The following is a 25,798-nucleotide window of genomic DNA, read 5'->3' as shown; positions in this document are numbered from 1 at the left end:
GTTCCTCTCTCTAATGTCAACACACTTTTTTTTTTTTAAGATTTTATTTATTTATTTGACAGAGATCACAGGTAGGCAGAGAGGCAGGCAGAGAGAGAGGAGGAAGCAGGTTCCCTGCTGAGCAGAGAGCCCAATGCGGGGCTGGATCCCAGGACCCTGGGATCATGACCTGAGCCGAAGGCAGAGGCTTTAACCCACTGAGCCACCCAGGCACCTCTATCAACACACTTTTGACCCTACCTCCTGGCTACTTTTTTTTTTTTTTTTTTTCTGGCTACTTATTTAGATCAGATTCCAGTTTGTCACGGAACTTGACAGAATCTGAATGTGTATATTTCCACAAATTTGACATTCCCTGAAGTTCCTCTTTGTTTGGGTACCCTTTCTGCTTGTCATTCTTTTCTTGAACACGTTACTTCTTTCCTGCATCTAGCAATATAGGAAGTGGGAAGTGTTTGTTTTTGTTTTAAATCTTGGGGTAGCAAGGGAAAAAACATACTAAATAATAAGACATTTGTCTTCTTTCCCCCCACCCATCTTATTGAAGATATTTGTCTTCTTTCTTGTGTTCCTGTCTCCAGCACAAGCTCAAAAGTATACTAATAACTTACCAGTATAGTAAACATCCAGAAGCCAAACCATCTTAGAGAAGCAAATGTACTCTGTGTTAAAAATGTTTAATGGACTTGATGTGTACTTGTTAAAAACGAGAGATGGCATTTACTTGTGAAATACTCCCATAGGTTTATCTAGAATCTCAAGAGAATTACAACTTTTGGCATGATACACATAAAACATTTTATAGGTATGTTAACAAACGTACAATTTAAAGTTGTCTAAAAGGTGTTGTTTTACAAAGAAAAATATAAATATCATTTTTTAAAAAATGTAGCACTTTTAAAACGTGCTAACTTTTCTATAACTCTGCTCCACAGAAAAATACTTTACTCTTAAATTATTTACACATTTCTTACATCATTTGATAATAAAGATCTTGTATAATATTATATTAACTAAAAATATATTACCCAAATCAGAAACTTTTCAAAACTTTAGATTTTTCTTGAACAATACACATACTTATTTTTAACCCGCTTAGATGTCAAGAGTTAAAGACTAATATTCTCCTGTAATCACTCGTTCCTATGAAAATACTACAATATTTTCAATGGGAGTGTAAACAAACCATTGTTTCAGGTTTTATTTATATTGGAGCTGCCTGGCAAAATCCCATGCCTGATCTAACAATTTGTCGTGATTCCAAATACGTTTTTAAAAGAGATTATTGGCATCTTCAACATTTCCTCCTTAGGGTCTATTTCCAAGGCCTGTTTTTCCTATTATTTCCCCCCCAAGAATGATTTGCCTGAGCCACTTTTAACCAAAGCGTTTATTTTTTCCCCCTGCTTCTGTGTGTAATGTAAGAATCCTATAAGCCAGAAATAATCTCTTACTATATCGGCGTTAGTTCTTCGAGCCTTCATTTTCCCTTCTGCTGAGCTATCTTTTAACACCAGAATTCGCCGTCGGTAAGAGCATAAAGAAGAGCAGAGACCCAGGGCACAGGAAGGCATCATCACGTGAGTGGGAGGTGGTGGAAAGTTCACACTGGCCAAAAAGTGTACGTATTTGTTTGTTAAATTTAATAGAGGTGAACGGTAGCCTGTAAGTAGCTTCACTGAGCCCAAACGGGAAATCCAGTAGGAAGAACACACTAAAATTTCCTAGCGAGCGCCGGGACAGGGCGGGGCAGGGGGAGCCTGCTGGAGCTCCGAGCGGGAGCCGGAAGGGCGGACTCGAGGGGAGGGGTCTAGCCGGCGTGGGCGGGGCGAGCCGAGGCAGGTCCGGTTGGGGCGGAACCGGGGGCGGACCCAAGGGCGGGGCTGGGTGGGAGCGAGGACCCGTGGGAGAGCCGACTCCTCCCGCCCGAGGGCTTGCCCGCACCTGGTGGGGAGCAATGGTTGTTTCCACACGTGGAGAACTTTTAATGAACACGTGAGGGAAAGGAGGCAATGTCTGCGGAAAATCTACCTCACAACCCTGGTGTCCGACTCCAGCTCCCTGGGCGACAGCTTGTTTGCTGCGCTCCCGAGGGTGGGGGAGATGGTGGGGAAGGGGTGTATGTCCACGCCCCCTTACATTGGCGCCCCCGCCACAGGCTTTCGGCGAAAGTCTCTCAAACAGTCCCCGCTCTAAAAGGCGGCCACGCAGGCCGTGTGCGCCTGCGCCTAGCGCTACAAGGTGGAGGGCGGGGCCGCTGAGGAAAGGGGCGTCTCTCCCGCCGTCGCGCACGGGGCGGAGCCGTGGGGGTGGTGCGGCCCGGCGCCCAGCGGCCTGACCTCCCTGAACGCCGGGTCCCGTGACGTCACCTCGCCGTGACGCGCACGCTGTAGGAAAACTGTAAGTTTCTGAGGATTCCTGCAGCTCTCTGGGCCTGCGGGTCTCGCCCTGTTGCTCGCATTCCCGGTGTCGGTGGTGGCAGCGGGCGTTTGATTCTTGGGCGATCGGGGAGCCGCCGAACGTGGTGAAGGGACAGGTGCCCGCCCAGAGTGGGAGCGCGCCCTCTGGGGCGGGCGGGACCGGGAGTGCGAGGAGGCGAGGCCGCGCCCCGCGGGGGCAGGCCCGCACTTCTCCCCTGGGGCCGAGAGGGCTCTAGGGGCTGGCGAATGAGGACAGGGAAGGAACGGGGAAAGTCCAAAGGGGAGCGACCCCCTTTTTTCTTCTTCCTTGATGAAGGGGCTTAGTTTCCCCCTCAGCCCTGGAGTTTGACATGAAGTCTGGAATGGAGGGTTTCTTCAGACACTCCACATCTAGGCTTTCTTTGGGATCCTGCAAGTGACCAGATCGCTGAGGACAAGCTGTAAAGATAACCACCTGCTGCCTCAGGTTCCTTTTGGTGTAAAATGGAGGTGACGCAACCTCTGGCCTAGTTAACATTCTCACAGAACCGGGAACATTGTGAGAGCATATGAGGTAACACAAGCATGTAAACTTGCTAAGTGAAGGTTCAGAAAGATAGTCGTTATTCTGAGAATGTGCCGGCCAATGGCCATTTAACCAAGGTCTTGTAGGTAGGGATCTTCACGATTTGCCCCCTCAACCCCCTCGCACCCACCTCCCATCTGATCATGGACAACATTTGAGTCTGATGGGCGACCTGAACTGTTGTCACTGAACTTTGTGGAACAGGGATCAGGAAATGACTGCTGCCCTTATCACAGTGTTTTTGACGAGTATGCAGTCTCCTTGGCTGGGTTTTTCAGAGAAAGGTTTTATCCTGTTGGAACTAGTACATTATAGTCAACATGGATACACTTAATTTTAGAGGTTGTTTCTGTGTGGACTTGGAATATCCCATTGTCATATTGGACTTTGAATGTTTTGGCTTGCCAAGGGTTAGTACATTATAGAGGAGTGAGTACTCTAATACTTCTCAAATGTAGAGGTAAGTATTTGTTAGGAAGTTTGAAGGGAAGACTGTTGTACACATCTCAGAGAGTATTTATTCCAAGGATTGAGAGGTCACATTTCTGTAAAGTCAGTTTATCCTTCTTTGAAAAGCCTTAGAATTAGAAAGCGGAGGTGCTAATTTTGGTTCTACCAGCTAATAGTTTTGTGTCCAAAGACAAGCACCCAAATTTGGGATTTCCTTTTTTGTTCTAAATTGGGAGATGATGGTGTATTTGCTGTTGCTTTTTCAAGGATCAAAGGAGATGATAAGTTTAAGAACAAAAGACTAAGTATGGTCTTGTTATTAAGAAATTCCCATAGGTCTTCTAGCCTGGATAAGAGGTATGTTTATTCAGAAGTCAGGTTCTGAGTCAGAACCAGAAATAGAGCAGCAAACAAGATAGTCCCCAACCTGGTGGAGCTCATTTTCCAGTGACTGGGCTACAAAGATTAAGTACATAATATTATTTCAGAGAGTGACTAAGTATAGTGAGGTAAAGGAAGATAAGGGAATGACAGTGGGGGAAAAAGGTAGGTTGTTTTAGATACGATCTATAAGGGAAGGCCTTTCAAAAAAGGTGACAGCTGAATCAACTGAAGTGAGAGGAAGAGCCTGAGGTAACATTTCAGGCAAGGATCATAAGAGCAGTCAGCACTTACGTGGAGCTTAAATACGTGAGGCAGTCTTCTAAACACTAAATTTTTATACCGACCTTATGCTGTAAGTACTAATACCTCCATTTTTATAGAAGAAGAAACTGACACACAGGAAGCATTGCTCAAAGATTGTACAGCTAAAATGTGATAGAGACAGTATACAAATTTGGGCAATCTGGCTTCAGAGTCTCTGCTCCAGATGACAGTCCTGTAGAACAGGAGCAACAAAGAAGCGGTGGTCTGAGGGGGAAGGTAGCCTGAGGTGGCCAAGGCAACGCAAGGTGAGTGTTTAGATCACTGCAAGGGAGAGGGAAAGTGGTGGCAGATGATGTTGGAAAACCAGGCCAGATTATGGCGGCTATGGTGAAGTAAAGGTGTGATTCTAGGTGTGATAGAAAACCACTGGAAGTTTTATATCAAGGAAATCGCATTTGATTTTACTTTTATTGGTTGCAGAATTAACTTGAAGGTCATGGAGTGGGGGAGGGTATCAAAAGTGGGGAAGTAGGAGGTGTGGCTCTACCCTGGAGGAGAGCTGCTGCTATCTTGGCCTTGAAGAAGTAGTTGCAGAGATGATAGTAAATGATCAAATTCATGACAAAATTTGAGGGTAGAGCTACTGGTGTGGATTTACTAAACTGGAGAGTGAGGAAAAGGAAAAATCATGACTAACTAGGTTTTAGGCTGGAACACTTGGGAGAACAGTAGTGCGATTGACTGAGCAGGTAGAAAGGGATTTGGTGAGAAAATCATAAATTCTGTTTTGGACGAGTTTTAGATGCCTTGTAGACATAGTAATACTAGAGCTAGTAGTAATAGTAAGCACTTTGTAGGCATAAACTGTACTGGGCAGGGTTTTAAGCATTCGTAGGTGTGTTAATTAATTTAATCCTTAAAACGGTTGTATGTGCCAGGGACCATTGTAATCCCCATTTTGCAAATGAGAACACAGAGGCACAGAGAGGTTGAAAGTGACCCAGCTTGAGAGTGACAGAACCAGGATTCAAAACCCAGCAGTCTGGCTTCGGAGTCCCCACAATCAATGTCTATAAAGACCTGTAAGTCAACTTGTTGAGTAGGCGGTTGGATATATGAATATGGAACTCAGGGGAATGGTTAGAGCTGGAGACTCACATGTATATTTCTGAAGAGAAAGCCTGGTTTTATTCCTCACCTAAACCTTGGTTAGCCGTGGAGAAAAAGAAATGGGCAGTTGGGCTGTGCTGACTGGGCTTTAATTCAGTTCACACAACCAATATTCAATATCCCCCTTCCATGAAGTTCTGTGAAGGTGAGGTCTGTATCTTTTTTACTTCTTTGTCTCTAGTTCTTAATCCAGTGCCTGCCGTGTAGTAGCTGTTAGGGATGACTTTATATTTGGGACATTTGGTTAAGTTTTGGGAGTTTAGGGATGAATAATACATAGCACTCTCCTTGGAGGAACAGTCTGAGGAAAAACCTGTGGGAATAAAACCAGAGTAGACCAAATGCATAAAAGCATGCTGATCATTTCATTTTGACCTTTGCAGCCCCCTCCATCCTATATACTGGAGGGATGGGGCATGAAGGGGTCAAAGGAGCAAAAGAATGCCTAACCAATTTCACAGTGAATTTGAGGCTCCCCAAGAGTCCTCTTTAAGAATTACTCATAATCTTGCATATTTTACTGTATTTGCATTAGCTTTATTTGGCAACGATATAATTTTTACCAAATGAAATAAATTCTGATATTTTAGTATCATTGTGGAGTGATGAGATTTTCCAGTTCTATTACCTCAGTGTTGACAGGATTTACTAGTGAAATAAGGGAGTTGGCTTGAAATGTTGCAGCTTGCATAATACAGAGTGATGGAGGGGCTGTGTGAGGTATTTAGGCAGGTTTCCATTGGTTTAAGTGTATCACGCCAAAGTTCCATATGTTGGAGTAGGCTTCAGTTTCTCTGCTGCTCATCTCTCTAACACTGAACTATTTTTTTTGTCATAGAAAGGGGATCTTGTCGTATATGTCATAGGTGGAGTTATAGATGACCTCTCCCATCTGGAACATTGTAGAACATGGAAACTAGTAGAACAATATGCACAAAAATTTGGGTCTTACTTCTGTACATCTCTTTAAGAGTATACTCTAATGTCAATATATTTGTCATAATTTTATTACTTCCTACCATATTTCAAATTTGAACCATTAAAACATTTTATAGAATTACACCATTGTAGATTTTGTGATTAATTTCAGAGTTTTTTTTTCTTACAATATATAAAATATCTTGTTTAGCTTTTTTAGCTGTCAGTGGGATAGCTGATATGAATAACCAAATCCACCATCACTCTAAATTGGAACCCTCCGCAAATAGAAATGCAGAAATGTGCCATTTCATTTTGCAGTTCACAGAACCTTAAGTCCCCTACCATGGCTTCCCTAAGTTTAGTAGGGTTGAAATGGATTATTATTTCTTTATCTACAGTTGCAGCTAGCTTTCCCAGGAATATCAGATATTCATATATAGTATAAAGTATCTTGAAGGGGCTCCTGATTGCTCAGGCTTTGTCATTTTTTAAGTTCAGGCTTAGTGAGGGCATTGTTTGATCATTGTTTAATTGTGCTACCCGCTCCCAGCAGGGTGGGCATAATGGTTAAGTCTTCCTGTTTGAAGACAGGAACCCCTTTTTCTAACACTGACCGTTCTAGATAACTTGTAAAATCCAAATTATTTTAAAAATCTATATTTACATGAACAAATTTAGAATCTACTAGTTAAGAATAAAAATGCAAGTGTCTGGAAATTGTTTCTTTTAGAAAATTATTTATCTCGCCCACTGATAACATGTAGTGGGCACTAAATATTTTTTAATATTTAAATGTCTTGTAGTTTCTTTTTTTTTTTCATCTTGTAGTTTCTATTAGTCAATTCTGTTATTACCTTTAAGTCATATATGTATGTGTGTATATATGTGTGTATATAGTGTGTATGTATATATACACATTATATGTATATATACATATATATACACACAGAGTGTACTTGCAGTAAGAGCTAAATATACTAGTTTGTGTACTTTTCTTTAGCATTGTAAATGTTTAAATATATTTAAATAATGTAAACACTTAAGTGTCACTTAAATTTGATTCATTTGATACATGGTTACTTAGAAATTAAGATCTTGAAGCTTGATTTTTTCCCCCACATAAATAATGACTATTAATTAGAAGGACTGGGTGGAGACTGAGCTTTAATGACAGATTAACCAAATTATTATCCCAAAAGAACATGCAAGAAGAAAATACTTAGAGAGTTTAAGCAAAAACTACATGGTGATGGAAGGGATATGTTAACCATAACTCCCTACCATAGCTATAATTGTTAAATATTACTAAATATTACTATCCTACAGATAGCATTCTTTTCTTTGGTCCTAGCAAAGGTGCTAGCTTGAAGCTGCATTCTACATAAATGTGATATAAATACTGGAATATATGGAACTATGGATTTACCTCAGTGGTTCTCTACTGGGGATGATTTTGTTCCTTCCCCCAAGTCACTCTGGAGATATTTGGCAAATGTCTAGAGACATTTTTGGTTATTACAACTATGTGTTGGGGGCACTGTACCTGTCATGTAGTCAGTGGAGGCCAGGGATATTCTTAAATACCCTGTAACGCACAAGACAACCCAACAAAAAAAATTATCCAGTTCAAAATGTCAGTACTGCTGATACTGAGAAACCCTGCAATATGTAACTTTTTTCTTTCTTCCTTACTATTTTTTTTTTTTTTTTTTTTTTACAACTACTGCCTCAGCTTTTAGAGGTTGAGGCAGTAGTTGTAAGTGGCAAATACCTGACTTGAACAAAAGATTGTGTTCAACTGCTTTTAGTTTGTTGAAGAGCTGAGCCAATTTGGTTCATTTATTGCAAGGAAAATAGTTTTTGTACCTAATAGCCTTGAATTTTTTTGGTTGTCAATATGTCTAGTGTTTTGGGTTTGGTATTTAGCTATGAATATTTTTTCTTAATAAAGTTAATTTAATTTGGGCATTATACAATTCTGGGTTGTAACAGGTTTGCTAATATAAATCTCATTCATATATTGAATTAACTATCTCACAGTTACATGGTGGTTTATATATTTCAGAAATACTTTCACATTAATTTTTATATGTGATTTTCATGAACACCCCATGGAATGTGTAGGACATGCATTATCCTCACTACTTGCCAGATGGGGAAACAGACTTAGATCAAAATGACTTGCTATATATATTATAGCAAGTTAGGGACAAAAGCAAATCTAGGAGTCTGCGAGGTTTTGATGCTTAGGACATTTTTAAAGTTACTAGTTGTTTCATTTGATCTTCCTGTCTTATAAAAACTAGGAATTTACTTAAGATCACCTAACTCATAATAAAGTTTTGACTATTTTTACTATCCTGTGCTGCCTGTCTGGATACCCTCTAATAAAGAAATTTGACAATTTCTGGATAAATTCACCAAATCCATTCTTAACCTAACTAAGTAGGTCTCTTGACACCGTAAGGGAGGAAAAAGTCTCCATCATCTTTGGGTCTCAGTCTGGGCCTCAGTAGTAAACTGATACAAGACAGATTAGCAGTAGAAAAACATACAAACTTTATTAAACTTATACAGGGGAACCTTCATCAAGACCCAAAGAAGTAACCAGAACAGGAAGCTTTTACACATTTTAGGCAAAGAAACAATAAATTTGTGAAGAACTGACAGGATCCAGAAGAGTCTGGGCTAGGGGTAGTAAATAGTGAAGAAGTAAGGAGGAAGATAAGGATTAGTTTAATAAGATTTCTTTGTACAGGTTTCTCTGCTCCCAGATCCCTATCTCTGGTGGTAAGAATGTCTTCCTCCTGGTACAAGGGAGGATACCTTTCACAGGGGAGTTTATCTTTTACTTTCAGGACAAAAAAAAAAAAGGAGAGTCAGAGTGTCCTTGCACCTGCTGTTTCTTAAGTACCTTTGATTCAAAATAATCAAAAGGTCAAAGTGGCATATTTGGGGGTGACTACAACACCTAGTCAGATGTTCATGTTGTCACTTGAGTCAGTTGGTAATTCAGTGTTTGTACTGTGCTTGGAGTTGAGTGGGATCTTTACTGAGTTTTGATAAAGCATAAGGTAGTGCTGCTTGCTATGTAGAATTTATTTTTTTGAGCACACTCAGGTCCAAAAGCAGTGTGAAGAGATGGCTCTCAGCTGTATTTGAGTATACTTGGGTGAAGTAACCTACTTGGCATGATTCTCTTTGCCATTCTGATAGAGGGATTTAGATTTAGAATAGGATTTCCATTCATTCTAATTTTTAAATTAGAAACCGTATTATTCTCTTTAGCCCTTACCATCTTTTAGTCACATTTGAGGCTCTCTTACTTTCCAAAAGAATATCTACTTAAATTTTTGATGAGTTATTATTTCGTTTGAAGATTATTTGATGATACTCAGTTCTCGGTGTGAGTTTCAGTGATTGGAAGAAAAATTTTAATACCCAGAAGTGGAATTGCTGGGGCATATGGGAGTTTTAGTTGTCTTTTTTGGAGGGATCGCCACACTGTTTTCCACAGTGTTTTCTTTGGAAAAATGTTTATTCTGATCCTCTGCCCATTTTTAAAATCAGGCTGTTTGTTTTAATGAAGTATAGTTGACACACAGTGTTAAATTAGTTCAGGTATACAAAGATAGTGATTCCTCAGCTCTGAATATTGTGCTGTGCTCACAGCAAGTGTCACCATATAAAGCTATTATAATATCTTGACAATATTCCTCATGCTGTCCCTTTCATCCCTGAGATTTACTCATCCCATAACTGGAAGCTTATACTTTCCATTCCCCTTCACCCATTTTTACCTATCCCCGCACCTCCTGCCCTTGTGGCATAAAACAGTTCTGTGTTTTTAGGTCTGTAATTGGAAATTTTAATGTTTTCTGTAGAATAGAATAGAATAGAATAGAATAGGCTGGATGTGGACAATTGATAGTATGAAACTGTGGGTCTGGGATTAAGAAGGGAAGGAAAAAGACCTTTGTTAGTGCATTTGTATATTGGGCCATGAAGGATTATAATTATATATATATATATATATATATAATTACATTTAAAAAGTGAAGATTTTCAACTTTCCATACAACTGACTTAGCATAAAAATATTTTTCTTACCTCCTTGAAGAAAAATGCTATATCCAGGTTAACATAATATTTATAGCATTATTGAGGGGAGAGACCACCATTAAGTGTAACTGAAACAGAGCTGGATTTCATACTTGCTAAGGAAGGGAGAGCTATGCTTGCAGAGTAGAATCCTCGAAACAGGCAGAGATGTACTTAGATAGGGTTTTGAAGAAGCATGGAATTTTAAGATTGGCTTACTTTCAGTGAGACAATTTAGGCATTGGCCAACTTTAAACTTGGACTTTAGGAACTGGCTGGCATTGAGAAGCAAGGGTACAGAAGCAAGGCAGTTACTGACCGGCTGACTTTCTCAGCTGAGGGTTTAAGTGGAAATGTTGACTAGAGTTTAAGGATTGATAGATTGGGGCATATTTAAAACTGGTTCTGTGGTTACTTGTTTCCAGCTTGGAATAGAGCCAAAGAATAATCTTTTCCTTTCTTGAAACTGGAGAATAGGTACTTTTATTTTCCATTGAAATTTATGTCAAACATTTATATTAGCAGTTGAGCTAATATACACTTCTAATTTTGCTTTTCTTCTGAAACTTTTAAAAAAAGAAATGAGTGCTGTGAATATCATTTGTTTTCTATCTACCAGTCACAGGATTATATGTTATTTGGGACCCAGGCTGCTTCAAGGATTATTTTTATATATAGTTAAAAGGTAATATGTTATTTATGGAAATACTTTAATGTTTTAAACACTGTGGTGAAAGCTGTTACTTTTATGTCTGTTTTTCTCTCTTGTGGGAGTGTGTTGTATCATATGCTGCCAAAAGCAGTCTTGATGGATGTTGAATTATAGATCTAAAAGTTTATTGTTTTTGCTGTTGTTAGAGATACATCTATAAGTGATGACTTTTTGAAAGTTAATTAAGGATTCTTATCAGCATTTTAGAAGGTTAATGATTATAGTGTATGTCTTTTGTATAAGGTAGGCTGAATTATTTTAGTATCTTTGAATCATTTTACCACAATTATAGTACCATTTTTATAAAGTATTTTGTTTTAATTCTTATTTTACAATATTTTTATTCAGAATGAAATAAAGAGGTATTTACGACGGTTTACTGGAACTCTGACAAAAAGTATGTATTTTTCTAAAGTGATCTCTCACACGATATTTTAGTTTTAAAAATGTTTTCCTTTGAGATGCTAAGATAAACTCAGAGGGCATTCTTTATATTAGAAGTTAGAGAAGGCGAAATTAGTTTTTGGTATATTTTCTTTGTTGTATTGAAGTCTTATTAAAAATACCCTGTGTACTGTATTTACATATGAAATAAGCTCATAGTACTTAAAAAAAAGAATGGGTAACGGGTATTGTCATGTTGATATGCAGCCGGTTTCCTTTTGTAACCTATAGCTGTGCTATCCCTCTCCGCCCTCTAGACAAGTATTATCCAGAGATAAAGCTACATTTATGACTTAGATAAAACATTTTTATGTGAAAGCTCTTTGCAAATGTGAAGCCTAATTCTTGTATTTGTTCACAGTCCAAATTTCTGACCTGCTATGATAGTTAACCTTAAGAGCTTAATCTCAATCCAGTACTAAAATTAATATTGTTTATGAATCACTGTTGTTTAATTACTAAATGATACTCAAACATTTTTATCCTCAACATTTACATTTTATAAATTTATACTAAATAGGTACTTAGATTTTCTAGGAAAAAGATGTCTTTGATACCTGAATGTGGTTACTGGGATTACTTATGTGCTATTATTTATGTGTATGAAATAATGCATTTGAAATATGGTTTTTCTCTGTGCATATGCAGTAAATAGTTAGGCTTTTATTGCCCAGTGATAGGATCAAAAAAAGAATCCTGAGTTAAGTGATCTTCTGTCGTAACAGGAAAAAAACATCATCTGTTAATATAATGGGTATAAAATGGTATCTCATAGTTTTATTTTGCATTTCTTTCATAAGCAGAGAGGTTGAGTTTCTCTTCATTTACTTGTTAGCCATATGGATTTCACTGTTAATTGTCAGATTTAACAAATAAAAATACAGGACAACCTGTTAAATTTGAATATTAGATAAACAAATAAATATTGAATATAAGTATATACCCTTGCATCAGTTGGGATATACTTATACTAAATATCTTTATTGCTTATCTTTAGTTCAAATTTAATGGGGCATTCTGTATTTTATTTTTACCTTCTGTAAATTATCTGCTGCTGTCTCTTACCAAATTTTTAATTTCAGTTCCTATCTTCTTGTTATCTTAAAGAGTTCTTGGCATATACTGGATATTAAATACTTTAAAAAAAATTTTTTTTGGAGGTTGCAAACATATTTTTCCAGTCTTCTGTATAGCTGTTAACTTTATAATGTTTTTTGTTGATTAACAGCCCTTAATTTTGATGGAGTCAATTCTTTCAGTTCCATCAGAATTTTCCCATATTGTTAATACTTTTGGGATCTAAAAAAATCTTTTATCACTCCAAGATCCTAGATATATCATCCTACTTTTTACTTCATTAGCTTCATAGTTTTACCTTTCACATTTAGGTCTTTTATACATTTGGTGTTTATTTTAAGGGAAGAGTATTAGGAAATGAAATTAGAGAGGTAATGGAGGGAGCAGATTGCATGGGGATTGTAGGCCATTGTAAGGACTTTGGTTTTTATGCTTAGTGAAAGAGGAAGCAGGTGGAGGTTTTAAACAGAGGGTACCACTGTCTGAAATCTGAAATATGCTTTTAAAAAAATTTCCTGATGACTCTTGAGAATAGATTGTGTGAGGTGTGGCAGAGACTATTGTTACTTCTTTGCTGGTATCTAGGATATCCTTTTCTCTATTTGTATCTGAATCTCTCTTAGAGACTATATTTTCCAACTTCCTCTGACTATGGGAGATTGTCTATGTGATTAGGTTTGGGCCAATTAAATGTGAGCAAAAGTGATATGTGCAACTTCTGGGTTACTTTATTAAAGATGAGGTGCTAGTCCTGTTCTCTCTGTGCCATACCCCCAGCCCCACCCTGACTAGAAAAAAAACAACTAGAATGACAACAGCTGCCTTGAACCCAGAGGTAGACCTCCTGTGATGAGGATGGGAGAGCCATCGCTAGTTGGCCTAGGTCCCCAGATGACCTTGTGGGACAGAACCAACTTCCCCTAAGCACCGGCCTATCTCTGTACTATTTCCAGGAAGAGAATAAACTTTCTTGTTTGAGCCACTGTATTTGTCATTGTTTTATCACAACAGCTTTCCCAATACCCAATTTAGTGCCAAAATGGGTATCTGCAGTGGGGTGTTGCTGTAATAGCTAAAATGCATGGCACTGGCTGCGTGGTTGGCCAGCAGACAGTAGACATCATGTTAGAGGCTGGAAAACTAGCGACCCTTGTTACGCTATAGCAGAACCCTTGCTGAAGCTGTCACTTCTGATAACTTGGAAGAGCATGGGTGTGTCTCTCCAGTTTGTAGCTCCAGGAGAGTGGTTAGACTGCTAATGTGAGAAGGCTCAAATGAGTTGATTAGCTGCTTTAGCAAGGAAATGCAGGAGGGTATCAAGTAAGAGAACAGTTAGCTAGTTTGCACTTAGAGGTGGGAGGGGATATAAATTTGCTAATGGAGTTCTGTGTGCCCATAGCCTATGCCTCCAGCTGACTAAAAGGACAGTAATATGCGGTATTGCAGGGCCGGAAAAAGTAGTTTCTTTTTCCCAAACAGCAAGAGGTTAGATTTGTTTTTAGGAAACTTTGTCATATTTTCTTGGCCAGAGAAAAGTGGAAGCCAGGCTAGGCAAGGATCGTATTAAGGATTTATCTTGCCACCTGAACTAGTCACTTAAGCTAGGTAAAGCTCCAGTTACAAATATAAAGTCTCCGTAGGACAACAAAGGTTTATTTCTTACTTAGGACATGTCTATGGCTCTGTTCCGCTCAAAGCCAAAGGAATAGGCATTTTGGGGACATTGCTGTTCTGTTTCAGAGGGAAGGGAGACATGGCAGAAGCAGCTGCTTGTAAGCGGCATGTGTTACTTTTGTTCATCTTTTATTGGCCAGAGCTAATCGAGTGGCTGAGCCTGAAATCATTCAGGCAGAAAGAACATTTTAGGTCACATGGCTTGTCCCGATGTGAGTGGGGTGTGGTGGTGGTATCATCCCACCGTGTGAATCAGATGCTCTCAAGTTAGCTAACCTGAAATCAAGGGAGAGAGGGATGCATCTGCCTCAGAGGTCAGCTAATAATAGGAGGACAGAACTGACAAGCTTAGCATCTACCATCAGACTAAATTTTGAGTTGTGGTCCCTTTCACGTGGCACTGGCCTAAGACAAGAGACTTGTGGAGGTTTTGAGTGGATTACATTGCCAAAGATGCCACAAGTTTAGCTTGCCAAAACCTGTGATAGTTTGCCATTGTTTGACAACTAAAGCAATCTTTGACCCCCAAACATGTGCCCCCAGGAAATAGGCTGTTAATTCTTTCCGACCTCTTTGGGAGCACATACTTTCTTGTGTTCACTTCATATATTGCTGGAAAGGATAACAGAAGAAAGTATCTTCCAGAGACAAAGCTGGTTTCCAGCAGGCAAATGGACAAGGGAGTCTGTCTTCTCCCTAAGGTCCCCCTGCCCCCCACTCCCACCCCAGCACAGAACCCGAGTTTAACCAAGAATCTTGTTTCCCTGGTAGAGTGGGGACTCTCTGCCATTCCTGTCCAGCAGTATTTCATCATTGGTAAGAATAGTATTTGCCATTCTTTTCAGAATGGAAAACTTAATTGCATTAATCTTATTTGTCTTCTGTTGTACTTTGGGTGTAATTGTGGTGGTAGAGAGCAAAGTTACTTGTCTGTTAGCTTGTAGGTCACTGGACAGGGGACAGGGACACAACTGGTATCTCTTGAAGAGTTGTGTATCACCCAGAGATCTTAGACTTTGAGCTGAATCCAATAACTGGGTGAGACTTCAGGTTATCCCTTTAGAAAAAGAGGAATGTTTCAGAGTGGGAAGAAGGATACACTCCCACCTCTGATATTTGCTGTCACATAGCTCCGATTTCTGAGGCTCCTCGTAGCCAGAGGAGACCACATATCTTAAGTTTTGGCTATGGATGGGAGTGGAAGTGATATGTGCACATCGCATTTGTATTAAAAATCAGCTGTCTGTCATATTCTTTTTGCCCCGCCCCCATGGATGACTTGTGGTTGAGCCAGCTACCATCCTACAGACAAGGGCAGTTCTCCAGGGAGAGTGGCAGGACAGGAGAGAAGGGACCTCAGTCCCCATGACCACTACATGAGAGAGAAGTGAACTCCTTTTTTGTTGGTGTCGCTACATTCCTGGTCTTGTTACAGCAGTTTAGCCTATATCTTGGCTAATACAGATGGTGGTGATGGAAACAGGAAACAAACATGGAGAATACAATTTGGAATTGTTCTTAGTGGTTTTTTTCTCACATGACACTTTTTGTTTATATATTCTTTCTGTGAAAGTTTATCTATCAAATTGTCTAATAAAGAGTTTAGAAATAAACTCCTTTATTTGAACATCATTCCTGTTGTGATTTTCTTTTTATTTCATATGCATAACATATTCTTGTAAAAATTTTGTATCCTGGTATATCCATGTGCTGTCCATTTTCTTTGTTGCTGTGGAGTTCTTTCACTTGTATAGTTATTGTTGTCATTTAACATTTGGTTTTTACCATTCTTGTCTTACTGTTGGCTATTATGGACAGTATTGTGTCCTCCCAATTCATATTTTGAAGCCTTAATCACCCACCTGACTATATTTGGAGATGGGGATTTTAGGGAGGTGATTAAGGTTAAATGAGGTCATAAGGGTGATCCATTAGGTCCAATGGAACTGGTGTTCTTATACAAAGAGGAAGAGACACCAGAGCTCTCTGCCATGTGAGGATACAGTGAGAAGGCAGCTATCTGCAACTCAGGAGGAGGGTTTTCACCAGACCCATACTATACAGGCACCTTGATCTTGGACTTCCAGCCTCCAGACTGTGAGAAAAATACATTTTATTCTTTAAGCCACCCACTCACAGTATTTTGTTATGGCAGCCCCACATGCAAGGGGCTTTTCTCAGATCACAGTCAACAGTAAAGCAAACTGCAAAAAAGAGTCCAAAAGAGAACACCAAGAAAGAGTAATGTTACTGAAGCCAAGAGATAAGCATTTTAAAATTGAGACTGTCAATATTAAATTGACAAGTGTAATAAATTCGGAGTGAATTTTCAGTTAAGAAGTCATTCGTATTTTGGAGAGAGTGTTGTGTTTGCACAAAATCCAGATTGCAAAGGTTGAGTAGTGAATTGGTGATGGTGGTGGGAGCAGTAGAAATAATGAGTTTAAGCCCCTTTTTCAAGACATTTGGCTGTGAAAGGGAAGGCACAATTAGGACAGTGGCAAGAGAGAGAGACATCACATCTGGGGAGTATGTTAGGTTTGTTTGTTCATTTGCTTTATAATGAGAGAACTTTAAGCATTTCTGTACAGTGGTACAGTGGGGGGAAAGTCGTAAAGGAGAAGTGGAAGGTTTGGAAGAGGGAGGTGGGTAAGTGATGGCTTTGGATCCCTTAGGAGGTTGGATGGCTTGAGTTCTGGAGCCTGGTTGAAGGTTACCTTTGGGAAGGATGAGGGACATCCTTCCTCCACTTTCTCAGGAAGGAGGAAGAGTGTGGTTGTTGGTCACCAGGGGTGGAGGAAACCAAAGGAGTCTGACCTAATAACCTCTCTTGGTTCTGTGGAGGTAATGTCATTTGCTGAGTAGAGGGAAGAATAGGAAGTATAAGAAAGTAATGGAAGTTTGGAATTGATTCTGTGAGATGTGAGAGAGGGAGTTGATAGGGAGCCCACAAAGAGACTGATGGGCAGTAGCAAGCAAGGGCCCTGTCGAGATGGTCTGAGACCATGCATTTGCAGAGTCTCTGCTCCACTTGGTTGGGGCTTCAACAGTAGCAATCTCTAGTATAAGTGTGGGAGTGGAGAAGATTGGTTTAGGGGAAGGACAAGCTAGCCAGAAAGCGAAGTATAGGCAAGACAGTGGGCAACGCTGGATGATCAGATCCTAGGTTTATAGTGCGTAGGAAGTGAAGCTTGGAGCATGGCTGATGGATCAGGAAGAGAATAGAGAGTGTATGGGGAGAAACTGAAATCTCGAACATATTAAGACCAAATATGATTCATTCATTCATTCATTCATTCAATAAATATTGAGCATTTATCTTCCAAACACTGTTCTCAAAACAAGGTCCCTGCCCTGCTGGAGCTGGCTTCTAGAGGGGAGGTAGATAAACATATATATACATGAAAATGTTAAAAAGAAAAATGAAGGATAAGGGGGTAGAAAGTGATGCAGATGCTATTTTAGATGATGTGAACAAGAAAAGGCTCTTGGAAGAGATGCCCTCTGAGCTGAGACTGGCATGTGGTTAAGACACAGCTGTGGGAAGAGCACCCCAGGGTATGCCAGAGCCCTGGCCCAGAACTTGCCTGAGCAGTGGCCGGGTAGCCGGGGAGCGTGAGTGAGGAGGAGAGGTAATTACCCAGGGACTGCATGCTGCAGGGCTGCAGTAGGATCTGGGATTTTTTCATTCAAGTGTCCTGAGAAAGCTGTTGGAAGGTTTGAATCAGAGAAGTGACATGATCTGCTTTACTTTTCTGAAGGCTCACGTTGGCTGTGCTGTGGGGTTTTGATTGGCAATGGCAGGTAAGGGATTGAGAGAGCTAGAAGGGTAGGGGATTGTAGCCTCTAAGTAGCAGACTGGAGTTTAAGATTTCAGCAGTTGAATCCTTCTGGGTGAAGGATCCCATTGCTGCTCTTTTCAGCAGGCACACCCACTCCACAATAGGCATTATTTTCAGTGGATAAAGGTCTGACCCTGACCCTTGGCTTCTGCCGCACCCTTTCCTGTTTTTAACTCTGCCCCTCACCAGCTTCATTATTCATTCTCCCATTTTGTCCCTGCCAGTCTTTCAGATGTGATGCGCCCTGTTGTCTGCCGAGCCAAGACTTCCTCTAGATTTAGATTTACAGACCTTTTTGTCAGAGTCTGATTTTAGTCTTTGGATAACTTCCCTGGAAGCCCAGGATATAAGATAGGTGAAAGTAGGGGAAATGGAAGGCTGCGTGCTGTGTTCTGCCCTCTTAGGGCGGTTCCCTGGCTCCCTGAAGCAAAGCCCAAGCCTTTCAGTTCACCGTGTGGAAGAGCCCCGCGCTGGTCTGTGGCTGCTGCCTCCCTTGTAACATGCCATCTCCAGGATCACCTTGGGTACCCCTCTCCAGGCTCAGCCTGTGCTGCCTTAATCTGCAGGCACTTAGCTGGAGGAGGGCACTATGCATGCCCTCCAATTACAAAGTGGTGTGCAGTGCCATTCAGAGCTACCAGTAGGCGTGGTACTCTTTTCCCCAGTGGTAGTTTTACTAGCTGTTACTTGATTTACTGAGCCTGCACAGCAAAACTGAACGTAGTTCTAATTATAAACCATCTTTCTCAACAAATTCTTTTATTGACTCTAATTAAATATGCTAACATTTTTTAAAAAAGAAAATAGGTATATTATAGTTTGGAATAACAATTCTGTGGACAAAACACAAGGCCAAGAAATGTCAAGTTGGTGAGGGCCATTTAGTGCTATGCCTTCAGTCTCCGGGGGCTATTTAGTCCCTCTGCTTTGTCTTAAGGATACTTTGGTAGGCCAGGTTTGAACTACCTTTTTAGGTGGTTGGATTTATAATTTCTGTATTTTTGTTTTTATGTTTAATGGAGCTATTATAACATTTTTATTCACATGGGGTACGAACTGGCTATGATATAGATTTTGAGCCTTTAGGCTTCTGGTTAAGGTTAAAAATATGAGTATTTTCCTCTTCTACTTGGATTTCCTTTTGACAGATGCCATTAAAGTAAACATGGCTGCATTAGAAAAAGGATTTATGAGAACCAAGTGATGGCCTAGTAAGGTCAGTACTCAAACAAAGTCATTTTGGGCCACAAAATAAGTTTGACACTATGGATTTTTAAAAAAATAGGATATTCCTTGCATTAAAATCTATAATGTTTCTTCATGAGAGTTGAGGGTAGATTTCTGAGCACTAGGATTTTTTTTTTTTTTTTTTTTTTGGGTGTTTTGCCATCAGGAAATTGATTTAGCACTTGGGATTTTGTATAACACTGCCAAATTATAAGGTTAATGAAGGACTTGGTCATGTTCACTGATGCATCCTGAGCACAGCACCTGCTACATTAACACATTATAACTATTTTTTGAGTGAATGAATGAATCATCTCTGATATAACTGTGGAAATAATACTGTCTGGTTATTGATACAGGCAGCATCAGGATTGAATGAGGGCGCCTTTCTGGGTATGCTGTCAACACTGTAGCCATGAATATATGGCCCCTTTAAATTAATAAAAACAGGAGCGGAGCTATAAACATTTTTTTTTTTTGAGTCTGTCAGTTGTCAAGTCTATTTAATCATATAAAAATGCCAATTCTACCAGTAAAACGGGGATAGCAACACAGACTTTGTTTATTGAGTATAAGTAGCTCCACTAAGATTAGATGAGGTACATAGAGTGGAAGAAAATACATACATGCAAATCAGTTATCTGACAATGGACTTGTATCCAGAATTTATAAAGAACTCTTAACAACCTGGTAATAAAAAGAACAACACAATTAAAAAATGGACAGAGGACCTGAATAGACATTTCTCCAAAGAAGATTGGTAAATCGTACATAAGCTTATGAAAAGATGCTCAACTTCATTAGTCATAGGGGTAAGCAAGTCAGAATCACAAAAGATAGCACAGAGTCAAAGACAGATAATAATGTGTTGGTAAGAATGTGGTGAAATTGGAATGAATGCTCATACATTGCTGGTGGGAGAAAAGGAGGCAGCCCCTTTGGAAAACAGCTTAACAGTTCTTTAAAAGCTTAAAACATAGAGTTATCATAGGTTACCCAGCAATTCCACTCCTAGGTCTATACCCAAGAGAACTCAAAACACACATCCACATAAACGTTTATACGCTAATGCTCATAGCAGCAGCATTATTCCAGATAGTTAAAACACAGAAACAATGCAAATGTCCATCTGCTGATGAATGGATAAGCAAAATGTGGTATATTAGTCACACAATCCAATGGGATATAATTTAGCATGAAAAAGGAAGTGCTGACACATGCTATAACATGGACAAATCTCAAACGTGTTAAGAAGTCAGACCCACAGGGACGCCTGGGTGGCTCAGTTGGTTGGATGGCTGCCTTCGGCTCAGGTCATGGTCTCGGAGTCCCGGGATCAAGTCCCGCATCGGGCTCCCAGCTTCGCCCTCTGACCTTCTCCTCGCTCATGCTCTCTCACTGTCTCTCTCTCAAATAAATAAATAAAATATTAAAAAAAAAAAAAAGAAGTCAGACCCACAAATTGCCCTGTGTTGTAGGACTCCATTTATATGAAATGTCCAAAATAGGACAATCGTAGGGGACAGAAAGTAGATTAGTGGCCAGGAAGGGTCATAGAAGGGAGATGGGGAAAGACTGCTAATGCATAGAGAGTTTCTTTTTAGGATAATGGAAATGGTCTAAAAAATTATTTGCGGTGATGGTTTTACAACTCTCTGAATGTACCAAAATCAGAGAATCATCTACGGTGAAAGGGTTAATTGCATAGTATGTGAATTATATCTCAATAGAGCTATTATAAAAAAGAATAAATTAGGTAATGTGTGGGAATATACTTTGAGCTACTTGAGAAGATATTATTGTAGTTTGACTGTGAGTCCTTTAAATAGTAGCAGGATGACTTAGATATTTTCCCTTGCTTGCAGGTCTATGATTTTTATGCCATGACTCAACTTTATAAGGCTATAACTCAGCAATATAAAATATTGAAAATGTTGAAACATTAAATGAAAACTGCTTGGCTTACTGTTTTTATTTAATAGGATTTTCTGAATCTGTTAATTAGCAATAAGTAGAATGTCATTAAGGAATTAGGTTTTTGAATCATAAAATTTTAGAGCTGGAAGAAACTTTAGAAGTCATGTATTCTAGGCCCCCTCATTTTGTTTTATAAGTGTGAAAATGAGTCCTATAGGGTAACTAAGTTTAGCTAAGATGTCTTAGGTCATAGCACTGTGTAAATTCTAGAACTGAATTAGTGTTCTTTCTCTTGACTACCACTGGTTTTGGTGCTATGATGGTATTAGCACTAATAATACTAATAATACTAATAACAGCTATTTAAACATTCCCCATATCCTAGGCATTCTGTTTGGTATTTTATACGTATATTTTCTTGGTTATACAGATAAAGAAGTTGATTCATTTTACCTGGTGTTAGTTTCCTATTCTTCTGTAACAAATTAAGAGAAACTTCATGGCTTAAAACAACACAAACTTATTATCCTATAGTTCTGGAGGTCAGAAGCCCAAAATGGTTGTTACTGAGGTCAGAAGCCCAAAATGGGTGTTACTGAGTGTTGGCAGGACTGCATTCCTTCCTGGAGGTTTTAGGGGAGATCAGTTTTCTTGTCTTTTCCAGCTTTTAGAGGCTGCCCACATTCTGTGGCTTGTGGCACTCCCTCGATGTACAGATCAGCGGTGGTGGGACAAGTCTCACAGGCAGTCTTTTTGGTTCTGACTTTTAACGCTTCTCTCTTTCCCTTTAAGACCCTTGTGGTTCCTGTGGGTCCACCTGGGTATTCCAGGATAGTCTCCTTATTTTAAGGTCGTTTGATTAGCAACCTTCCTGGTTGCCATGTAACATAACATATTCACAGGTTCCAGGGATTAGGATGTGGATATTGTTGAAGGGGATTTTATGTGCCTTCTGGTGCCTACCACATTCTGTTAAGTAAAGAAATTTAGGATCAGAGAGGTTAAGTCAGTCATCCAAAGTTGCAGGGCACCTCGGTAGCTCAGTGGGTTAAAGCCTCTGCCTTCATCTTAGGTCATGATCCCAGGGTCCCGGGATCGAGTCCCGCATTGGGCTCTCTGCTCAGCGGGGAGCCTGCTTCACTTCCTCTCTCTCTGCCTACTTGTGATCTCTGTCTGTCAAATAAATAAATGAAAATCTTAAAAAAAAAATGGTTGCAACATGAGCAATGAAAACACCAGTATTTTAACCCATGACTCTTATTTAGCATATCTTTCATGATTACATGGTCTTTTCCACAAATGCTCTTTCCTCCTGGTCTGGTAAAGTAAATAGGACCCTGAGCAGTGTTCAGATAGTAAATAGCTCTTTCTTGCTAAAGTAAAATCACACTTACTTTAATGTATTAAGAGAGATTATATTAATATGGAACAATTAAAAGCACGGTAGAGGAGTATATTTATTGATAGGGAAACATGGTTATGACTCATCAAGAATTTCAGTTCAGGGGCTCCTGGGTAGCTCAGTGAGTTAAAGCTTCTGCCTTCGGCTCAGGTCATGATCTCAGGGTCCTGGGATAAAGCCCTGCATCTGGCTGTCTGCTCAGCGGGGAGCCTGCTTCCTCCTCTTTCTCTGCCTGCCTCTCTGCCTACTTGTGATCTCTGTCTGTCAAATAAATAAATTAAATCTTAAAAAAAAAAAAAGAATTTCAGTTCATTAACCCCCTCCCCCCACTCTTTATTCATTAGTTCCCTTCTCTCATCAGTTCTTCCTTATCCAGTCCTAGCTGCCCCAATTCAAATTGCTGTCCTGCAGATTCCCTTATGCACCTCTTTGATCTCTCCCATCTGGCAAAGCCAGAGGGCTGGAGGAGCCCGACTGCCTGCCTGTTGGTTTCACTTGAGTGATAAACCCTGCAGCCTCATTTGCCTGGCAGCCTTCCCGTGTGCCTCTGTTCTCTTTCACCCACAGCACACCTCCTCTATTCTTTCAGATCTTACCCAGACTGGTGTCACTTGCCACCTTAGCTGTTTATCCTGGAATGGACAACTGTTGAGCATTGCTTCCTTTCAGGAACACTCTTTTCTGGCCTTTGGCCTACCACCCTTTCCTGCATTGCCTTTTCCCATTCTGGCTGACCCTTTTCAGTCTTCTGTGTTGGTCCTTCCACTTTTACCTGAGTGCTGGAAGAGGAGCACCTCAGGGTCTCTCATTTTTCTCACTTTGCGCTTTGGGTTTTAAATATGATCTATTTGAATAGTTCTCCCTTACTTATTTCTCTGGCATAGGTTTTCTCAGCCTTAGCACCTAGTAACATTTTATATAGGGTCCATTTTTGTCAGGGGGCTGTCTTGTACACTGTAGGGTGTGTAGCAACAGCATCTCTGGCCTCTACCTACTAGATGCCAGTAGAACCCCCTCTATCCCACAAGTGGCAACCAAAACTATGTCACACATTGCAGAGTGTCTCCTGGGGTGTCAGAATCACCCCCAGGTGAAAACCATTTAGCCTGAAGCTCTTGTCTGAAGATCTAAGAATAACACCTTTCTGGCAGCTCCAGTGGAATGTCTCCTAGGCATCTCGTACTTAACATGACCAAAGTGGACTCTTGTTTTTTCTTTCTGGTACACTCTTCCTCCAGATTTCCTCATTTCATTTATGGCCTTGAAGACCATTGGAAATACTTGGCTTTTATTCTGAGTGAATTAGGGAGCTATCCGAGGGCTTGGGGCTAAGAAATGATAGATCACTGTTGAGAAGAGACTACCAATTATATATAAGGTTGAAGCAGGAAGACTTGCTAAGAAAATGCTGTGGTGGTGCAGGTAGAAAGATGGACCAGGGTGGTAATAGAGGAGATGGTAAGAAGTGGTATCTTTGGATTAAGTTTTCAATACGGATATCCCTGGGAAAAAGAGTGTACTATATTGTCATAAGATTTCATATTTTTTTTTTTCATAGTGTGATTTGTTTATCAGGTATTTGCTGAAAATTTGTAGGAAACATGTTTGGGTGGATCAGAGCAAGAACAGTGTAGCTAAAGCCCAGGAACTTCTAGGGATGTTACTTGAATGACTTCAGGCCAGAAAGGGTGGTAAAGTGAGAGTCCCCATAGGTGGAGTAAGGAGGACATCCAGTAAAGCCAGGTACACTTCACAGTCTTCCTGGGGCAGACCCCATCACTGTGAAACAAGTACCTAAGGCAGTCAGGAGAAGTCAGTACGGAAGTCAGGAGAGATACCTTGACTAGATATTGGAAGCAAGTCACCTTGGGCTATAAGCTAAAGCGAGGTAGCCATTGGCATATGGGGTGGACATTTTTGTTGTACAAGATTGCCTTATATGTAGTGGAATACTTCAGATCTCTGGTTTCTCACTGATAGCAATGTTTGCTCCCTCATTGTAACATCTAGAATGTGCCCTTTCCCCTCCAATTTCCAAACTCCCATGGGAGTCAGAGGTGCTCAATGGCAAACCGCTTGACCAAGCCCCTCCTTTCTAATTTTAAAATTGCTTGCCATAACATCAAGTCAAAAGGCTATGGCATGCCAAGCCCTCAAAGAAAATGCTGGTTGTTTCTAGTTTTGGGGATGTAGAAGGTATAGAAATTAAATGTTGCCAGCAGTACTTCAAAATTAGCACTGGTTTTAAGGGAATTTGAATTAAAAGGAATGAAGAGTTTGTATACAAATGAATTCCCTAGCTGTATTTTGGCAAAGGGAGTGGGAGTAGGATAGAAGGAGGGAGATTAATGGCTATGTGTGAATGTTTTTGTACATCATGTCTTTATCAGGTCTAGATAGTATCAAGAGCTAAATATTTTAAAAATCACCCTTTAGAAAATTCAGTAGAAGATAGAATGTAGGTGCACCTGAGGGGCTTAGTTGTTTAAGCATCTGACTCTTGATTTTGGCTCAGGTCATTATCTCAGGGGCGTGAGCCTCACATGAGGCTCTGTGCACAGTGGGGAGTCAGCTTCTCTCTCTCTCCCTCTCCTGCTGCTGCTCCCCCCATGCTTGTTCTCTCTCTCTCTCTCTCAAATAAATAAATAAATCTTAAAAGAAGAAAATAGAATGTTACATTTATCAGATTTGGGATAACTCAGTAATTCAGTACAATAATTCAATATTGGAGCAATGAAAACCTCACTAAAGAATTGGTCAACAGTGTGAATATATAACATTTAAGACTTACTCACAATGGAAAAGTCATGTAACAGATTGGGGAAAATGCTCGTATCAAGTGTGACTAAGGGTTTATATCTGTAATTTAAGAGTTCTCTTAAACTTAATGAGGAAAAAAGTATCAAGACTTAGTACATAAATGGACAGAGAATTTTAATGGATGAGTAATACAGTTAGTAATCAAAAAGTAGGAATATGTTCATCATCATAGGTAATCAAAGAAATGCATTTTAAATCTACCTTGAGTCACCCTTTCTATTCTCTTGAAAGTACTGGAAATCAAAACAACTTCCAGTTCTGGTGAGATATTAATGAAGTGGGCACCATTCATGTTTGTTTCTTGTGCTATACTCTCAGCCACTTCCTGTCTCTGAATGTATGTGATTTTAGGTTCTTATGCCTTGTCCATATTACATTTCTCTCCCTCTTCCTTCTGACCTCGTGTTG

General features: G+C 39.9%; 1 protein-coding gene across 7 annotated transcripts in view; it reads left to right on the top strand.

Moving 5' to 3' along the window:
- Positions 1–1,904: 1,904 nt before the first annotated feature.
- ZNF438 (zinc finger protein 438) overlaps positions 1,905–25,798 on the top strand; it is a 183,951-nt gene continuing 160,057 nt past the window's right edge. For all 7 annotated transcript variants that reach the window (XM_059404354.1, XM_059404349.1, XM_059404350.1 and 4 more), the window contains exon 1: positions 1,905–2,400. The gene's annotated coding sequence lies outside the window, so the exon portion shown is untranslated. The remainder of the gene's footprint in view (positions 2,401–25,798) is intronic.

Source organism: Mustela nigripes, chromosome 6, assembly GCF_022355385.1.
Source record: "Mustela nigripes isolate SB6536 chromosome 6, MUSNIG.SB6536, whole genome shotgun sequence".
Classification (NCBI taxonomy): domain Eukaryota; kingdom Metazoa; phylum Chordata; class Mammalia; order Carnivora; family Mustelidae; genus Mustela; species Mustela nigripes.
The sequence above is the reverse complement of the archived record's forward strand: the minus strand, read 5'-3'. Positions and strand labels throughout refer to the sequence as shown.